Source organism: Oenanthe melanoleuca, chromosome 2 (genome assembly GCF_029582105.1).
Source record: "Oenanthe melanoleuca isolate GR-GAL-2019-014 chromosome 2, OMel1.0, whole genome shotgun sequence".
Taxonomy (NCBI): Eukaryota; Metazoa; Chordata; class Aves; order Passeriformes; family Muscicapidae; genus Oenanthe; species Oenanthe melanoleuca.
The window spans coordinates 108038598-108053956 of record NC_079335.1 but is presented as its reverse complement, the minus strand read 5'-3'; positions in this window follow the sequence as shown (position 1 = coordinate 108053956).

Genomic DNA, 15359 nt, shown 5'->3' with positions numbered 1-15359 from the left:
AAATGGATCCTCTCTTCCCTCTCATGTACTTAACCCCCGATCCCCCGTTGCATTAGACAAATTGTATCGATTCCCCGATCGGTCAATACCTCACACAGTCTTCTCATCTCCCCCTCGGGTCAGCAGTTTGACAACGTGGTTTGGTTACTTGTCCTCTTCCTCAACGGAAAGTGCATGGGCGCCGACCGCCCGGTCCCCGCCGCATCCAGCGGGGACCGAACTCTGTCCGCCGGGTCTCGGCTCCGGTCCCCACGGCCGCAGAACCGGGTCGGGGAGGCAGTGCAAGTCCCTCTCGGCCGGGCGGGTGGGGGGCAGCAGGGACTTAACTCAAGTTTCGCTCTTTCTTCTTGGGGCGTTGGGTTTTTTCCTCTTTTCCTTTAAACCTGTGCTTGTCGGGGGGGAAGGGGAAATTTCGTTTCAGTTCCCCCCTCCACTTTTGCAATCCAGAGCAGCTCTAGGAGAGAGAGAGGCACTGAAACACAGTGGCCAGGCAGACTTCTCCGGCTCCAGTCTTCCCTCGCCGACGCCTGCTCCACCACCGCATGACTGGGGGGTGGGGATGGAGGGCGGCGTTGGTGCCCACCCCACCGGCAGAGACTCACGCTGGCGGGACGCGGAGGAGGAGATGGGAAGAATAAAAGGGCTCCGAGGACGGCCAAGAAGGGCAGTCCCCTGTCTCGCCTCTCCCGCCGGACGCCTTCCTTTACGCGGGGCTTCCCGCGGAGGGCAGCGCCGAGCCCGCAGCAGCCCCGGCACACGCGGTACCGGCGGCTCGGGGGCTGCTGCCGGCCGGTCAGTGCCGCGGGCTCGGCGCGGCTCGCAGAGGCGGCGGCGGCCGGGCAGAGGAGCAGCGGCAGGTCCCCGCCGGCCGCCCTGAATTATTCATGGGGGGTGTATTATATTCGCTCGCACAAATTGGAGCCGCTGTGCAATGCTATCCGAGAGCGCTACGCTCGCCCCCTCCTCCTCCTCCTCCTCTCCGGTTCTCTCTCGCTCTGAGCCCCTGCAGCGCCTAGGATCACATTTCCTTTGTCATCTCGCCTCTTCGCGTGGTGTTTTATTGAGAAAACAAAAATAATATAAAACCCGAAGAAGGGGCGAGAGGAGGGAGGGGGTAGGGCGGTGGGGGAAAGCAGCGAAAACCAAAACGCCCGCCTCCCCCGCGATTTGCCGAGCCGGAGCCCACCGGCCCCCGGGGTGAATTAGCAGGAATTACTCACTGATGCGGCATCACCGTCCCAGGCGGCGTGGGATCCGGGGAGAGCCATCGCGCCGGGCGCCTTCCCCGCCGGGCGGGGTGCGGAGGGCGGCCCCGGGGGGGGCGCGGGGCTGGCGGCGGCGCTGGCTCCGGCCCCGCTGCGGCCGCCGGCACTGGGGCGGCGCGGCGTGCGGGAGCCTTTTAAGCTCCGACGGCGCGGGCTGACTTCCGCCCGGCTGCGGGGGGCGGCCGGGGGGCGGCGGCGGCGGGCAGGAAACATTCGCCCTCCTCCGGCCCGACCTGCCCCCATCCGCCCGCATCCAGCCCCCTTCGCCCACCCCCCGTGTTTTAACACCGCCGCTCTCAGCGCCGGGGACCCCCCTCCCACCGTGGGTCTGACGCGCCGCGGCTCGGGCGGTCGCCGGTCCCTCGCGCCCTTTTTGGGTTTGGGATGCGAGCGCGGCCGTTCTTTGAAAGCAGCGAGGGTTAATGCAGCTTTAAACATTAAGTCTCTCGAGTAATTGTTTTCTGACGCCCAGTCCAGGGCTGACGGGCTCCTCTCCGAGCTCTCGAGGTTGCCACCGGGTTTGCGGTGCCGGGCGGCCTGGGGCGGGGGGGGGATTTGCTGCTGGCCAGGGGCAAGCGCTTCTTCTCCTTCCAAGTGACGCGATGAAGCTGGCAAAAATCAGCCGGGATTGCCTTTTGCGCTGCTGCGAGACCGCTCTTAAATAAAAATCTGCAACAATTATTTTGGTTCTAATGAAATGGCCCGCCACCAGCAACGCATGGGTGGAAAGTTTCGGCTCTGCAGCACGACCGAGTGGCCACCCTCTTGGTTAGCGGGGCTTGCGGCAGCGAGAGAGGACGCATGGCGCTGCACCCTTAACAAGGGAGCTGGAAATCTGAGCAATTTTAAAACGTGGAACTGACTTAATGACTGGAAAATAAAAAGAAAAAAAGAAAAAAAAATTAAAAAAAAAAAAAAAAACAAACAAACAGGAAAAGGAATAAAAATGGGGAAAATATACAGATTAGTGAATAGAAGCATCTGTAAATAAGCAAAATAAACTCAAAACTAATTGCTGTTCAGTAATGGTAATAAATTCTCAGAACCACCACAGAACAGGAACTGGTTATTAAAATATATTCACTTATGTTTCTCCTTTGTTTTAGCCCTTAGATGCGCAAGCAACCAATGCTATTTAGGCCTTAGACAACACAAATAACACGAACTTAAATTGTCTGCTTAAAAATGCCTTTTCCTTCTGCTGACATGTACTAAATACAGCTCTAGGCTTGCCTGTGGGGATCTCAAAAAGCCCTTCAGAGAACTGAGAAACTCAGGAGTGCTAACATCCTTATGCAAGAGCAAGCAATGGGAATCGTTGATGAAGTGCATGGGGTAACACACGTGCATTAAGTTGTAAATAAGTACGAATATTTATTATGCCACTCAGTAGAATATTCTGCTCAGAGCTTGCCTTTGGAGGTTTCACATTTGTCAAATAGTGCCAGACAAATGAAAGAGGAAGGTTTTGTTGTTGGTTTTTAGCTCACTGTTAGTGACTTATTTAGTGATCTAAAGGATTTGGCTCTGGGGCTGTGGTCTTTATACCACAAATCCATATGTTCACATTTGAGCATGCAGGTGAAATCCACCACAGCTTTGACTATCTAGAGGTTAAAAAAATCATTGAGCCTTGCCTCAGCTCTGTTTATTTGTCCTGTGGCTGCCACAGAGAGTTATGATGCTGCAGAGCTTGTCCTTCCCCTGATGAAGTCAGTTGTGAACAGCGGGAACTCCCCGAACAACAAGCACACGGTTGATCTGTTTGGGTTTCCCAGATAACGCTTTGCACTAGCTCCCTCAATGGAAACTGTCATCCTTTGTGCTCAGAAATATTTTAATTGGGCAGAAATTCCCAGATACATGTCTCCAGGCACATCTGACACCCCTGCCTCCCTCAGTGACAGCTGTTTGCTTTCCAACAAACCGGCTGAAGGGGGCAATTCTGCGCCTCGATGCTTCAAATGGTCCTTGACGGGGCTCACGATGCTACCTACGCGCTGTGGAAGGTCCTTTTTGCTGACAGGATCCACTGTGTTTGTGCCAAAGCTCCCGATGCTCGTTTACATCTTACACCCTCCCTGAGCTTGTAAAAGGCTATAAGCAATTCACTGTCCCTGAACAGAGGGTCCTTATTCTCCAGCTGTCACCCTCGTATTGGAGCACCTCTGTCTTGCTGAATCAAAGTCCTCCTTTTCTCCTCTCTCCACTTCCACCACTGAAGGAATGCAACATATTGAGGCTTCCTCCAATTAGGGATGGCTTTCTGTCTTCGCTATAAAAAATGCTGAAATAAAGCTAAAGGGAACACACCGGTATTATGATCCTTCTGAAACATTGGCTGCTGGAGCACTTGTGCGCTCAGCTACACAGCAGATAGCACCGTGCATTTTTCTGCTTAATGCATTGACTCGATGGTTTTCGATTCAATTAAGTTGTTCTGCTGTAAAAACACCCTCAGCTCTCCTCAGAGCGAGGCCTCAATATATTTCATTTGTTTTCTAAGCCGACAAACACGTGGGTGAATAACAGCGTGGGGGCGATAGGTGAAGTGCGGGAGGCTTCTCCTTCCTTGTTGGACACCAGGATGAGAACTTACTTTTATGATTTTTCCCTGGGAAGCTAGTGATTCGCATTTTCCCTTTTTGTTTCTTAAAAACAAAAGAACAATAGCTATCCTGGTTAGCAGGGCTATTGTCCCTCTGTGCCAAATAAATGAAATCTCCCTGCTTACGTGAGTGTCTGAGACATTTCTCTGCATTCTGCTGGTTTTCCTTTGTGTCACTCTGCTGAGGTTTCTCGCATTTTATCCCACTTTTTCCAGTCTTTTTCAACCCATTTCTCTCATCTTTCTTTTGTCCTCCATTCATACACTATTGCTAGTCTGAATTTGAAATTATGTGGATTGTAAAAAAGACAAGCCCATCTTTTAAACTGTGTTGAAGTCATAACTGTGTCATGATCACGTCAGAACTGTGTTAAAACATTAACCATTAAAATATTCTAACAACGCTAAAACCTGGGCATGTGTGGCCAGATCTTCAGAGACACTTAAGAAGAATTGAAATAGCTCTGAAGATTCGAGCCAGCTTCTACCTGGTTGAAAAATCTCTATTTGGCAACATTTGTCTGTCCTTGACTAACTGCCCAGCCACTGCAGCTAAAGGATGCATTAAAAATGCTTTTTTTTTTCTTTCTTTCTTTATTTTTTCCGTTAAATTTTAGTGGGAAATAGAACATTAGGGCAGAAGACTGCACCTGAGTCATTCTCTGGCATCTGCTTAGAATACTGGGATGTGCTTTCCACTTGGAAGCTCCGTTTTCTTGAAGGAAAGCATCTGCTTTCTGCCAGCAGCACTACAGGACAAACAGAACGGTGTTCCTGCCAAAAGCAATACAGCTGGAAAGCCCAGGGGTCTGGAGGTTAAAAGCTTTGTTAAATAGAACCAGGTAGAGTAACTGTGAGTTTGGGGATATTTTACTGTAGTTTTAGAGGCAAACATTCCCAGGAAGAGCTCTCCCCTATGCTACCTGCGTGAAGTGGTCCAGCAGTCTGATGCAGTTTGCCCTGCTGAGCACCAAGGCAGTGTTGTGAGCTCAGCTCAGCAGGTCTTGTGAGCAAGGGATGCTGAGAAGCTGGTGCGAGTCCCCGAGCGTGCACAGGTAGTGATAAACAGAGAGGTCTGAACAACTCCTGTTATCATTGTTGCTGTTTTGCACCTAAGGACCCATAAAACATTTCCAACTTCAATATTGCTATGCCACAGCCATAAAAAGCCAATAAAGTGGTTCGTCGCTTCAAATTCTGCACAGGTTTTCCTAGGGATCACCAAGATCTAAAACTCTCCCTGTCCTGGCGCCCCTGAGAATCCCCTTCCTTGTTTATCTGTTAGCAGAGACAAGAGACACAGCATTACAACCTGCTTGGATCTTTGCCTCTTCTGCTCAAGAATTCATCTAGTAAATCAATGTACAAAAACATCACTTCCAACAGGGCTACTAACAAGGAAAGTCTTTAGCAAGATCTTGATGCTGGTATAGCCTTTGGAGGTTTCACATTTGTCAAATAGTGCCAGACAAATGAAAGAGGAAGGTTTTGTTGTTAGTTTTTAGCTCACTGTTAGTGACTTATTCATTACACTCAGAGGAATATCCATCTTTTTTTTTTGTTTTCACCACAACTGTGCTCCATGGATAACTGTGCCACTTAAGTTCTGCCACTTTAGCACTGATTTGTGCTGGTTTTTTTTCTCCTTCCCTCATTTTTCCTCTTGTGAGCACAAACTTCTAAATTTGCCTCAGATTCCAAATTTGCCATGCTTGCTCCTGCACACTGACTCTTGCTCAACCATATATCTGTCATTGGATCCATTAGTAAGTACAGTAGTAAGCTCAACTTTCTGCATGTGTTGCTGAGCTTCCTGTAGGGTATGCTGGATCTTGAGCAGAGTGGAGGGTTGGGGAGCAAAGAAGCAGTAAGTGTTGTCCCTATGGTATAAATCATTGGAAACTGGCTTGCTCAGCATATTAATTCAAGCTCTTGACACCCCCTCCTCCACCCATCCATCTCCCCTACAGCAGGGTCACCTTGAGTTTAAAGATGTGCTTGTTAGGGTGTGATGGGATCCAGAAAGGAACAGAGAGAGCCTTCTCTGTGCACATGTGCAAGTGAAATCTGTAGATGTTGTTGGTGTGCATCTTTGCATCTGTGCAGTCTACGAGGGGTGGCTTTGGGAAGCAGGGATCTTGCACTCAAGCAGCTGACATTACTTTTAACTCCAAGACACTGCCAGGTTTGGGCATCAATCCTCTACTCACAGAAATAAGCAAACACCTACTGTCTTGCTTTACAGCAGTAAGCTCTGCAGGCAACTAATGCAAAAAATGTCATTTTTCAATGTGCTATAGAAAGTTTTGGGTTTTTTCACTTCTATTATAATGTCTCCACGCGCACCTTTACTCTTAGGCCTTGCTCTAGCTTTCCTTACTGCACAGTATGCATTTGAGACGAAGCTAAATGACCTTTCTTTTTTTCCCCCTGTGAGTTCTGATAAATTCCTCGCTCTTCTCAGAAATTCTGGCTGAAAATCATCCATTTCTAACCACATAGGGGGATTTAGCATCGCAAGGACTTTTAGCACCTTTACCTCCCAATGACTGTATCTCTAAAGCCAGTTTCCTCTTCCAGACTTCTCAAATCTCTCTCTATTCACCATCTGTTCAATCAGATTTCTTGTTAGGCTAAGTACCTGTGTTGGCTTTAATCTTTGATGATGACAGCTCAACTATTGCCCCCCAAGTATGGGCTCAAGGCCAGAAGATGCAAATGTCTGGTTCTTCTCACCCTGATTCTGTTATAAAGAGCTTTCAAATGTGCTGCCTACCATTAAGGATGGTCTAAATCCATGTCTCAATCACAAGAAGTGACTTCACTGACTGGGAGTGAAAACTGATGCTGGAGTAGTCTTGAATGTTCTCAAACTCACCTTCAACACAATGTCCCATCAGATCACCTTTCCTTTTTGGGAAAAGCTTGGCAAAATAAACATATCTTGCGAATATGCTCTGTGGGTCAAGAAATGCAAGCTCTGAGCAGCTGCAGGTAGAAAGCAGGTGCCAACATAATGGGCTGATAACTGCAAAAGTTTTGTTATTAGCCTCCTGTTTCCTGACACTGCTTCTGCTGCCATCCCTCACTCCACATTTATCCTCTCCGCACAGTGAACTCGGCTGTAACTCAAAAGTTCTCCTTACCTTCGCTCTCGCTCACATCTGCAAGATCCTTTTACTTGGCTGGGGGAGTGCCTCTAGCAGCGAGAGGTGGTGTATGCTGACGCTTAAGGGAGAGTGGCTTGTCAGCTGCTAATGCTTCCCCACAGCTGTGTAAACTCTGGGCACAGGCAGCTGTTCCCCTCCAGATCTGGCGGCGGGAGCTGGGAAGCCTGGCACCCTCAGCTATTCATTACCAGCCCCCAAACCGGGGCTTGTGAGTGTCCCCTAACACGCTGCAGCACTGACCTTGTGCTGAGAGGGGTGAAGTGCTTGTGCAGTGTGTTCAGAGGGACAATAGTGCCTCCCGTCTCTTTGGATGGTTGTGAAGGTCTCCTGCATCTTTGTATATCTTAAGACTGCCTGGATCCAAGCACTGCCTCTCTTCTGCCTCCTCATCATTATTCCCTGGGGAGTGTGGACAGGCTGCTTCTCCCTCAGGGCCATAAAGTGTAATTCCCTGAGCAATGGCAAACCGTGACCCTCAGACAGTGGCAGGCTCCCTCAGATGATTTCATGTAACATACAACACTAATTCTGCCCCACATTCAGGTGCTGCTTTCTCCCCCAGCTGCTCTGATCAAGACAGGTCAGTTCCAGAGGTATAAACTGAATGCTGAGAGTGAAAAGCTGTGCTGTTTCTGCATTGTCCTTAGCAGGAAACATGTTTGGAGCTAATTTGTTTAGGGTTTTATGTGTTGAAACTAACACTGGTTAGGGACAGTACATACAAAGGTAATGTGATCCTTTACGAGAGTGAATGCACAAGCAAGCAGCCAGGCAGTGTGCTAAACAAACTTTCTGGTTCATGTGAGTATTTATTGTGGTTATAATTGTATTTCCTGTAGGGAAAGCTGTAAGGTGGAGTCAGAGGAAGCTTCTGCTACCTTGCAGCATGCTATTCCTCCAGGCTCAGGTTACAGGTTGAGGCTTTTGTACTCACAGACAAGAGGTTGGAGTTTCCCGTCTTGGTTGAAGTCTCTGATCTTGGCTTCTCTGCAAAGACTCTGGGAACAAGGAATGACCTGTGAAGAGGCCTTTCCCCTCCACTGCTCTACCAGGGAGCCTAGAAGGGAGAAGTTCTTGGCCTGGCAAGATCTCTCTGGGAGTGGGAGAAGGCAGCTGCCTCCTCTCCTACATGAGACCCCAATGGCATCCCTTCAGCCCTTAGTGAAAGTGGACCTACAAAAACAGCCACTGAATCACATCACAGCCCAAAGGCCCCGACGCATGCCGCTGGGGAAAAAGGCAGCTAAAACCCTTTGGAGAGAGTCTGCTCCCAGAAAAGGAGCCCAAGGAGCTGCACATTTCTTGGAGGCTATTAAATGTCCCTTTGCACGTGCCTCCTCGCCGTGCACGGAAGGGCCCTGTGCCTGCTGTGTAAAGCCTTCCCAGCATACCTCCATCCCAGCAGCTATAAATAGGCTGAGGGATAAGACAAAGGGAAGCTTTCTTGAAATGGAGGATATCACAGGTCCTGTTTGCAGGAGCGGGAACTTAATAGACATAAAGGGAAGTTTTAAAGCTGTTGATCTGGACAACACTGTAGGTTTTAGAGAGGGGAAGGCTGTCACTCTGAGGATCTTTTCCCTTTTTTGCTGTACTAAAGCAGGGAGGGTGTTGTCTCTTCTTTCAAATAAAACCCAGGTACATTTATGGTGATGGATGTCTGCTGGGAAAAGAAGTTTGTGTATCTTCTGTTCCCTGCTAGCTGCAGAGCAGTGGAGTTGTGCTGAGCCTGACAGCCCCTTTTGTGAACCACTGCCTGGCAATACACATGCTCTTTTATTTAAATAGAAGCAGACAGTGGGCTTGTGTGGTCTCTTCATGCAGACCCTACCCTTCCAGGGTGTTTCACAACTACAGGCCTTTGGATGCTACTGCAAGCTGGAGAAGTAAAAATAAGGAAGGAGGGAGCGAGCCTCAGGAAACCAAATCAAATGGCGGTAGCAGTATCTCAGGAAGCTCACCCAAGGTGGTGGGGTGCAGGGCAGGTGAAGAAGATCAGAAGAGTAGGAAATCAGGGAAACAGATGTGGCAATGCCAGGCTTTGGGGAGGGAGCTCCTGAGATGCAGGGCCAGCATTCCCATGCGTTCCCATCTGGTGGTGAAGGAAATTATGTAAAGTGGAGGGGCCAGGGGCCCCCTTTCTCATTTTTTTTTTTTTTTCTTCCAATTCTTTTCTCCCTCCACTTCCCATGATGCAATTAAACAGCCATTGCTGACATCATCATGTATGCACGCTGAATGCAGGCATTGTGTCTCGGCTGCAGTGCTGTACTATATATAGATTAGTTGCCAATCTCTGCTATGTATCAGCAGGGAAGACACCCAAGGAATTAAGAAAGCAGTTGCACTGTAGGACTCCTGGCTTTTGTCCTGTGACCTCAAGACATGATGGACTATACAGTGGGACTAGAAATAAACATAAGTGATTTGGAGACCAAGCCAGGAAACTTTTGACTCATTTGCAGTAGTGGTAGGGAGCAGTCTTCTGGATTGTGATGCATGAAGCAGAAAGACAATCTGATCCACTCATGTTGCTAGCTTCTTTTATGCAAAAATAAGTGGTTAGTCAGTAATCTCCTCTCACCAGACCCTATGCCAGCCAATATTAGATAGCCTGCTTCCTTGGCCTTGGGTAGATGAAGAAAAAGCATCCACCTGGGGATTGTTTTGGCCTTGTGGGCACTTGAGGGGACAGAGTGACCTCCCCTCTGTGAGTGGTAAATGGGCCCTGCGATCTCCTGTGCAGAGACCAAGCAGAGCAGCCAGTGCCTGTCCTGCCATTGCTTGCCAGTGGCACTCAGAGAGCACCACTGCTCTATCTGCTGCCACTACATCCCACGGAATCACTTCCACAATGAGACTGTTCAAGGCATTTCCAGCGGTGGCATTTTTTTTGCAGCCAGACAGCTCCGTCAGCTCCTTCAGCCTCCCACCCAGCCCTTTGGCAGGAGGTGACAGGAGGTGGCTGAGCCAATCTAACAGCTCAACACATCAGAAAGGGGCAAGTCCTGCCCTTGCCTCCAGCTCCTGCTCTTTGCTGCTCATCGGTGGACACCCCAGGCAGCTGACAGCAGGGTCTGATGAGTGCTCGAGCAGAGGAGGTGATGGGATGGGGAGCTGGAGCACGAGAGGGTCGAGGGTCCTTGGAGGTAAGTAAACCTTCCCTGTTCAGCAGGAGCTGTTAGATTGACTCAGACAACAGACAATTTGAGGGTGTAAATTGACGCTGAAAGGAAAGCTTTGATGTTAGAGGCTTTTTTTCTTTCTTGTTGACTTCACTCCAGGCCAAATTCCTAGTAAACTGTGGCTATAGCATCTTTCTCAATCATTTCATGGGGTCCCATACCAGCGTGATGAGACTGAGTGTTGCCACAGCCCCAGGCACTCACCTTCCTGCCCTTACACAGCCCATGGGCCAGTCACAGCATCTGTGTTCCTAAAAGACATTCAAGGCTTCACTGAGTAAATAGTACTTTTTGTCACTCTTCTGGCAGGAATTTAAAAATAAATCAGGTAAAAGTGTTTATTTCTTGTAGTCCCTGTGAGAGTGACTGTTGCAGTGGTAGCAGGCAGAAAACATAAAACAGAAAACATAACCAGGGTGGTTTTGAAAATCTTCAGGGGTGGAGGTTCCTCAGCCCCTCTGTGACCCTGCTCCTGTGTCTGACCCACCCATCACAACAAAGGCTTTTCCTTTCATCCAGGTGGGATTTTCCTTGCTGCAATTCCTGACTTCTTCTTGTCCTCCCTGTCTTCTTAGGCTAAATTAGCCCAGTTCTCTTAGCTTTTCTTTGCACATCATGCCCCAGTGTTCCAACCCTCTTAGTGCTCCTCTGCTGTACTTCCTTCATTATATTCATAACTCTCTTGCACTGAGAAGCCCAAATGGAACACAGTAGCACAGGTGCAATTTCACTGCTGCTGAAAGCAAGGAAAGAATCACTTTCCTTCACCTGCTGGTTATGCACTTGCTGATCCAACCCAGCCTGCAATTAGCCTTCACTCTGCTGTCTCATGTTCAGGCCATTGCTCACAGGGACCCTCAGGTTCTTTTCTGCAGAGCTGCTGCCCAGGTCCCCAGTAGGTCCCCACTAATGCAGGGAGTTATTCAAGTTGAGGTGCAGGACTTTCCACCTGCCCATGCTGAGCTTCATGAGGTCCTCATTGCCCCATTTCTCCATCATGTCCAAGTCCTGAACAGCAGCCCTGCTCTCCAGAATATTGACTTCTTTTTGTTTTGTCATTGTCTCTCATCTTGTTGAGGAGGTGCTATCCCTCAGTGTGCAGGTTGTGGGTGACATTGCTGTAAACTAATCATGGCCTCAGTATTGACTCCAAAACTCACTTATGGACTGCCTGATGGACTCTGAATCTGTGACCACTCCCTCCAGAACCTAAACATCCAGACAGCTTTTCAACTGCTTTCTAGTCCATCCATGCAACCCATATCACCTGAGTTTGGCTACAAGGATGCTATGGGAGGTCATGGTGGAAGCCTTGCTAAAAGCCAAGGAAAGACATCCACTGCCCTCCTCATCCCTGCAAAGCAGGGCACATATTTGATCAGCAGGGTAGGCAGGCTGGTCAGGCACTCCTTACCCTTGGAGAGCCCATGCTGGCTATTCTGGCTATTCACAGTCACTCTCCTGTCCTTCACAAGGTGGACACAGAGTCCCTCAGGACTTACTTCATTATTTTCCCAAGCACTGAATTGAGTCTGACCATCTGGTCCTTCTGCAGATTCTCCTCTCTGCCTTGTTTTTTTGTTTTTGTTTTTTGGGTTTTTGAAGGCAGGTCTCACGTCAATCATCAATTGGCGGATCAAACACAGACCTGGCTGAAGCTGACAGATGTACAAAGCAACCTTCAAGTATAAAGCAGCAAGTGAAGGTCTCTGTGCAGAGTAAGAGCTGCTGCAGAAGCCACCATGCTCAGCACCTCAGCGAGCATTGTGCAGCCTGGAAACCACAGCTCAAATGCTCCTTGTGGGGAACAACACAGGACAGTCACAGTTAATAACTGAAATTAAAATTGCAGAGCTTTTGCAGTTTGACCAATAAGTAATCCATGGTGTTACAGTCTGTTTTCAAAGAATTGAAAATTTCATGATATTGAGTTCCTCAGGTTGTAGAACTACAATTAGTCCCCTGAAGTGTTTCCATTTCTGCTGATACTTGTTAATTCTTTAAATTGCATGCATATTGCAGAGTTGAATGAGAGGCACAAATTTAGATATGACATTCTAGTCCAGTTCAAGCCTTTCTGATGTGGCTGTTTCAACAGTGAAAACAAAGGCAATATCAGATCAGGTGGGGAATACTGTGTCATTTCTGGAGGTATGAGGGAATTTTTTGTATTTTCTGGATGCAAACAGTATTTCTACTTAGTAATGCTGGATCAGTTTTCACTCTTCTTTTTTTTTTTTTTTTTTTTTTTTTTTTTAAATACTAGGCATGAAAAAACTCTGTTTTTAAAACTGATTTTATGTCTTTTCTTGATGTAGCTATATACAGCGCCCTAAAAGCTTTCACCTAACTGGCTAATTATATTTTGTTTTCAAGAGAAAAATGTTTTAAACTTCCCATGATATTAAACAGCTCCCAAAGATACTTTGAATATTGACCAAAGGCATGACATGGGGATGATTGGACTCCATGACTGTCAAAACAAAACTTTCAGGACACCACTAGGAAATTGGGCATCTCAAGGTGCCTGACAGCAGGAGCTAAGGGTTGAGGCAGCATCTACACTGCTTGGTTGTCCTTGGGTACCCCACCACAGTGGCCCTGGCAGGTAGCTGCTCTGAACTGCATAAATTTGTCTTTTAGGATGAAGTTTTGAACTTTTATTCTCTGATTGTACAGATCCCAGAATTGTGTTAAAAACTGCTAGAACTTCCCCACCAACAAAACAGCAAAGCTTTTGCATTTGTGAAAATCCTGAAGTGCTGACTCTCTCAGACCTGAGGGTGTCTCCAAAAGCCAGTGAAGAGCTATCTGATCCTGCCAGCAGTGATCTACAAAGCTATGAAGCCCTCTCTGCTTTTCAGGTTTCTGATGCAAGTGCCTTGCGTAACACCACAGGCTTCTAGGTACAGGGAGCGTGGCCAGCCCACAAAGCTGAGTGCGTATCTCAGCCACCTTGAGGCCAAAATAACCTGACCTCTAGATGATCTTCAGAAGATGATGAATAATGCATTGCATCTCCCAGAAGGCTGATTTCTGCCCATGCAGTAACTGACAGTTTTCCTGACATCCACCAACCTGTCAGCTTGTGTATTTTCAAAAAGGGTTCTGGGGTTATCGAGGGGGAAAACCTTGAGGCAAAGGGAAGATCACTTCAAAAAGAAGCCAAAAACTATTGCAACCATCAAATGTGTGTGACTTCTGGGACACACAGTGGCTGCAATGTTGGGATTCTCCTGAGCACAATAAAATCTGTCAAAGAAGAAATAGCAGGGATGGAGAAAGACAGTGGGAACTGAGGCTAGGAGAGAACTTCCAGGGAGTTAATTAGTGCTGTGTTAGTGTTTGTGGGTAAGCAGACACAATAAGTAAGGTCATACATTTGTGATGTCATTTAGAAACTCCCAAAGAAGCTCTCTTTGTTGAAAAATGCCAGTGCTGACACACATACTACCCTCTATGAGAATAATTTACATGTCATTCATCATGGAAAAGGCATTACAGGGTAAAGTCCAAGTCCTTTGGTTCAAAGAAATCCCCAGGACTGCTCCAGACTAGCTGCCTGCCATCTACAGCTGTTTTCTGCTGGGCTGGGGCTGTTTCCAGGAGCCATTGGATCCCCAGGATCAGTTGGGCAAAATCATCTCCTGGTAAGCAAACTCCCAACAGTGGACAAGAACCCTGCCATGCAAGGAAAGGCTTGTATCCCTCTGCTCTCCCTTATCCTGGAGTTGCCATTTTAAAAGTTCAGCAACAGCAGCCTTATGTCATGAGTCATATAAGTGACTTTTAGGTCCCAGAGGGAATTTTTAAAGTCATTTAATGCTTAAAAGTTTACACTTGTTTGGGGTTGGGTAAAGCTCCTAAGCCCTGCTTTGGTGCTTTTAAACCTGTGCCATGCCCATAAGCTGCGGATGTGTTTTCAGGTTAAGAAGGGTGCTACTAGAGATTCCCCTTCTTTTTTCAGCTAGACCATTTCCTGGGAGCAAGCTCTGCAAAATGTCTGAGCTCTCACCCTCATGGATGGCAGGAATAGGCTGCACTTCCTTCTGGTGTGGTTTTTGGGCAGTGCTGCCCTTTGGTGCTCTGTCCTGCTCCTCTTGCCATCCCTCTCCCAGTGCTCCTCTGGGCTGGCTGCCTGTTTGCTCTAGCTAGATGCTGACTGCAAAGCTGGGGTTGTCTTAAACACTTTTAGTAGTGGGGTGGCCTGCTATTCTTAAATGAAAATATATACTTAGACACAGCAAATTCTGTAGCTTTTGGGGAACAATGCAGCCTCATTTTCTGCCAGCGTAACTTCAATGGAGTCAATGCAACATCTTTTCCAATAAAGCCTGTGTGCAGGGGATCGCATCCATTATCAGGATTAGAACTGCTTGCAAATAAGAGCATAGACTCATTTTGAAACATAATAAAAAAGAATGTTTCTGTATGATTTATTGATTATGCTCAGGCTGACACCACTTTTGTTCCTTATGTGCTTTTCTCAATTACATTCTTAAGCACTTGTATAATTCCAGGCACCTGGAGACCTTGGCTTTCTTTGCTGGGTGCTGCTTCTGTTTAGCCTGATGCCAGGGTTATGCTGCAGTATGTGCTACAGTCTAAACAGGTAAAACTACTGGTTTTGACTGAAGAGTGTTTTCTCTCTTATTTCTCTTGGGATTTTATCTTCTGAAGTGGTTCTTTGGACTAAGCATAGCTCCGAGGTCTTCTCCATGCTTTTGGAAGATAACAGCTGCCTTGTTGGGACTTGCTGATTAAACCATGTGGGAATGAAGGGCCGTTTGACTCCCCAGCTGCCCTAGGCATGTTGTTATCCTTTAACAGCTTGGGTGACACAGCAGGAGCTGGGACTTCCAGGGTCTGTTCACTGGAAGAAAGCAGGGATACATGAGATGGGAACTGACTGTCCAGCACCAAGGGCAGTGGGTAGGAAAGCAGCTCCACAAATACTGCTCTGAGCATAGACAACCACTACAGGAGAGTGTGTGTGGCTCCTCCTGTTTCTCTGATCAGCAGATTGGTGCTCACCCCTCCCTGAGGTCAGGGCAGGCTCCCATTGCTCCCCTACAGACTGCAACCACCTGGCTGAGCTCAGGCAGGGGCAAAGCTCACTCCTGAGGAGGCT